This window comes from Chenopodium album, chromosome 2, assembly GCF_948465745.1.
Source record: "Chenopodium album chromosome 2, dcCheAlbu1.1, whole genome shotgun sequence".
Lineage (NCBI taxonomy): Eukaryota > Viridiplantae > Streptophyta > Magnoliopsida > Caryophyllales > Amaranthaceae > Chenopodium > Chenopodium album.
The window spans coordinates 55,677,998-55,683,192 of record NC_137835.1 but is presented as its reverse complement, the minus strand read 5'-3'; the positions used below and the strand labels follow the sequence as shown (position 1 = coordinate 55,683,192).

Genomic DNA, 5,195 nt, shown 5'->3' with positions numbered 1-5,195 from the left:
ACCTATAAATCTATAGCCTATCCTTAATTCTTCTTGCTTGAGCAGGTGGATGAGCCAACTTGCTCAACACGAAGGAAGAAATCAATCAACCTACCAAGTATGACATCAATAGAAGAAATCCGAACACCCGACTTTGAAGCCTTTAGGTTTTGAAAGCAGACAAAAGGTGATGTTAAACATATATTACGGACAAGAGGGTGTTTAACTAAAGTGAGACAGTAGTTTAATTATTAGATGCATCTATAGTATTACGTAAAAACCATGTACACTTGGAGCATGTTCTCATACGATTATTTTCAGTTCAGTTCTACTCTAATAAGTTAAGTTCAGTTTAGTTTAGCTCTAATCAGTTAAGTTCAGTTCAATTGAGCTCATCTTCTAATTTCCTTCTCTTATAAAATATTCATTTCAGTTTAACTCACCTCAGCTCTAATAAGTTCAGCTCAGCCCAACTTATTTCAGTCAATGAGAACAGACCCTTATACAGTATATGTATACAAACCATGTAGCTTCAATTTCCTTATTTGTTCGTTGGATTGTCGGATGCATCTCAACGTGTGTAATTGGAGAACATTATGTAGAAGAGTAAGATAATCAAAGGTCATTGTACTACTCTATGCTTATTGATGTATAAGAGTGATAATTTACATTATAAAATCTTTTATTATTATTATTATTATTATTATTATTATTATTATTATTATTATTATTATTATTATTATTATTATTATTATTATTATTATTATTACTATTATTATTATTATTATCTTTCTTGTTGTCAGTTTCACTAGTAGAAAATATCAAAAAGGCACCCCCTAATTGGCACCGGTTCAGTCCAAACCGGTGCCAAAAATGGCCTACAAAATTGGTGGGAAACTGAACCAGAGTAAAAGGCACCGGTTCACTTCAAACCGGTGCCAAAAACAAATAGGCCATCGGTTTGAACCAGTGCCTTTTGAACCGGAGCCATTTAAAAAAAAAAAAACAAAAATAAAATACGGTTCTTTTAAACCCACCCCAACCCTAAAATCTTTCTCTCTCCTATCATCCTCTTTCTCTTTCTCTCTCCTCTCATCTCCTCCTCCTCAAACTGATCTCCTTCTCCTTAAACTGATTTTTCTCTTTATTTTTTCGATCTTCTTCTTCTCCTTCTAATTCTCTTTAATTTTTCGATCTTCTTCTCCCTCACAATCACGAAGAACACATGCAACATCTCGATTTTCTGGGTTTTTGAAGACCACATGCAACATCTCGATTTTCTGGGTTTTTGAAGACCACATGCAACACCGATTTGTGAGGGAATTTATGGGTTTTATTTTAATTTTCTGGGTTTTTGTTTTAATTTATTTTTTAATCGATTTTTTTAAAATTTTAATCGATTTAAATTCTTTTTTTTTCTGGGTTGTTGTTAGATCGATTTCAATCAAATTTCTGGGTTATTGTTTTGATTTTAATCGAATTTTTGGGTTTTTTTTTTTTAATTTTAAATCGGATTTTTTTCGATTTCAATTATTTTTTGTTTCTGGGTTTTTCGAACACCGATTTTAATTTTTTTTCGAATTCTAATTTTTTTGCATTGGTTTTTTCTGGGTTTATTCTAATTTTAATTTTTTTCGAATTCTAATTTTTTTGCATTGGTTTTTTCTGGGTTTATTCATTGGTTGTTTCTTGGTTTATTCATTGGTTTTTTTTTTTTTTCTGGGTTTTTGCATTGGTTTTTTCTGGGTTTATTCTAATTTTAATTTTTGCATTGGTTTTTTTTTTATTTTAATTTTTTTTTCTGGGTAGCACCGATTTCAATTTTTTTTCGTTTTCTGGGTTTCTGGGTTTGAATTTTTTTTCAATTTTTGGGATTAAATTTCTGGGCTTTTTCTTTCGAAGTTTAATTATATTAATTGATTTTTTTTTGTTTTAATTGGTGCAGGTATGTTATTTAGATCTGAAATCGAAGAAGCAAGATACAAGCAAGAATGAATGAGTTTTTTTTTTTTTTTTTTGAATTTATATTGTAATTTTTTTTTAAATTTATATTGTAATTTTTTTTAATATGCTGTAATCAAAGTTTTTTTTTGTTGTAATTTTTTTTTTTTATCATATATTGCAAATTTTCGATTCTTGTTGATATGTTGCAATTTTCGATTCTTGTTGATATATTCCAAATTTTCGATTCTTGTTCATATTTCGCAAATTGGCTGGAAAAAACAAAAAAAATATATATATATATATATATATTTTTGGGCATTTTTGGCACCGGTTAACCGGTGCCAAAAACAACAAAATAATTTTTGTTGGCCATTTTTGGCACCGGTTAACCGGTGCCATTTCCAATTTTTGGCACCGGTTTGAACCGGTGCCTTATTAGACCACTTTTGGCACCCCTCACATAGGCAGCGGTTCAAACCGGTGCCTTAGACCGGGTTTGAACCGCTGCCAAATGCCTTTTTTCACCTAGTGTTTTTTCCTTGATTTGTTTATTAATTTAATGTTTGTTTAATATATATCACATACAATTCCTGGAGGAATAATAACTAGCATGTACTCTTCATTTATATTTAATGATAAAAAAAATGAGTCAATATTCAACAATGCTGGACTCTAACAGAGAAGAGAATGGTGGAGACTAGAGATAGAGTGAAACTAAGTGTAGTAGAAGATGGACTAAACCTCATTATACCTTAATGTGCTAAATCTTGTTCTCGACCATATGTTCTCAACTTCTTAATATATTTTCTAATTACAAAAAAGCAAGAAAAGTGTGGATTCTGGGTACTTACCAAGTTTTTTTTTTTTTTTTTTTTTTTTTTTGTTAAATTATTAACCATGATTGTGCTTTGGTAGAATTTATCTAACTTCTACTTTAGCTAACATCTCTTTACAGGATTACTGATATTTTTTTTGGCTTGAAATCAGCCCAAAACACTTATTTAGGTCAACATGGATTCTTTATAAGCGTCCATACCTTTTTTTTTTCCTTTCTTTTTGAAGAAGATGTGCTTATTTGGAATTAGAGCTGGCAATCCTGACCCAGACCCGATGACCCGACCCATGACCCGAAACCAGTGACCCGAAATTGACCCTAAACCCGAATCAACCCGACCCGACCCATACCCGACCCGAAGTGGAACTGACCCGACCTTGACCCGAAACCCGAAATGACCCGACTCGAAGTTGACCCGAGACCCGAAATGACTCGACCCGAAGTTGACCCGAGACTTGAAGTTGACTCGACCTTTATATTGAATAAATTGACCCAAATAGCCTCGAAACCCAAGTGACCCGAACCAAAATTATCTTATACCTGAAATGACCATAATTCATTTAAGCTAAAGACTTGACCTTAGTAAACCGAAATAGAAAAAAACCGTAATCAAATTGACTTAATTTTTTTTTTTTATTAATCTGTGATGTGTAACCCAATGCATCACTCGAATTTGACCCGAAAATTGACCCGACCCAAAAATTGACCCAACCCGAACTGACCCGACCCAAACTTGATCCGACCCGAACTCGACCCGAAGTGTTGACCCGATACCCGACCCGATTATCAGTCTACCCGAAATCAACCCGAGACCCGAAATGACCCGATCCGAACTTGACCCGATAACCTTTTGACCCGAACTTGACCCGATCCAAAATGACCCGACCCGAATGACCCATTTGCCAAGTCTACTTGGAATAGTGCAGTATGGTCTCTTAAAACTCTTAGTGAAAGAACACAATTAAGAGGTCTTGTCTAAAGTAAAATATAGGATGTAAAATATTTAGAATGACTTTTTTTTTTTATTAGTTCTTAAGAAATATCAAGTGTATCTTAAAAGCTTTTTGATAATTAAGGGGCCGCACGTGATCGTTGATTCTAATGGTTATGACACACCACGTAAACTGCAACCACGTGTTGAGATAGCGTGACGGTAATGGCTCTAATGTATATAAGAACTTTAGATTACTAGCTCATGTTTTTTTCCTATGCTCCTTCATTTGCATGAACGTTACATACTTACGTATCAAGTTATGTATACACTTTTAAAAATGTTATGTGCAAACATAATATTCTATTTAACCGAATAAGTCAAAGATATACAACACTTTTTGAAAAGAATTTAGAATTTGAAAAGAAAAACAATATTTTTCAAAAAGACTTTATAGTTGGGAAAATCTAAGTGGTACAGTGTAACAAAACATGGAAAGAGATAGGAGAATGATTGAGACCAGCAGGAATGCAAATAAAAATTAACATTCTAAATTTTGAAAATCAGAAAATAGGAAGGGGGATTCTTTCCTTCCCATAGACGTTGAAACACAAGAATCCAACACATTCTACCATGTAATATTTCCTTCAGTTTGCATATACCATGTTTCTTTCCGTAGACATTGAAACACTTTATTTTGTTCATCTTTATATCTTTCAAAATGACCTTAATAGTGTATAAAAACACACAAAGGAGAAATAAGCCACAAAATAAAAAAAAATACATAAATAAAGACATTAAATTTAAAAGCAGTTAACCTGAAATCTGGGAACATGACTAGAAAATAAATGACAAAATGACACTCATCACATATGAGAGAGGGAGAGAGAGAGAGAGAGAAAGAGTGGAAGGAGTTGGCAAAGAGAAGGGCAAGGAGAAAGAATGGGGCCATGAGAGAGAGAGAGAGAGATAGAGAGAGGGGGGGGGGCTGGAAAAGAGAGAGAGCAGGTTAAGAGAGGAAAGGACATGTGAAGAGAGGATAAGGGAAGAGAGAGTGAGGGGAAGAGAAAGGGGCAGGGGGAGGGGGAGAGGGAGAGGATGAGATAAGGGAGAGGATGAGATAGGGAAGGAAGGAGAAAAGGGAGAGAGAAGGGGAAGGAGTTGGGAAATAGAAAGGTCGCTAGAGAACGCGGGCCGAAAAAAAGACAAAGAGGGTTGTAAGAGAGAGAGAGAGAAAGGGAGGACGAGGGAGAAGATGTCTAGGAAAGAGTGAAAGAAACAAAGGATATGAGAGAGGAGTTAAGAGAAAAGAGAATGAGAAAGAAAGAGGGTCTAAGGGGAAGAAAGAAAGAGAAAGAGGACCAGAAGAGGGTGGGAAGGGTTAAAAGAAGAAGCGATAGAGTGATAAGAGATAAAGGGGCCTAGAGACACAGAGAGGGGCTGGGAAAGAAAGGAGATAAGGAGGCCGGAAGAAAGAGAGAAATATAGAGAAAAGCCGGGAAAGAT

General features: G+C 34.5%; 1 long non-coding RNA gene across 1 annotated transcript; it reads left to right on the top strand.

Annotated features, from left to right (window-relative positions):
* The first annotated feature begins 1,133 nt into the window (after positions 1-1,133).
* On the top strand, positions 1,134-2,122 carry LOC145585966 (uncharacterized). The gene is made up of 2 exons (XR_014100766.1): positions 1,134-1,293; positions 1,925-2,122. It is a non-coding gene; the product is annotated as an uncharacterized LOC145585966 (long non-coding RNA).
* Positions 2,123-5,195: the final 3,073 nt, after the last annotated feature.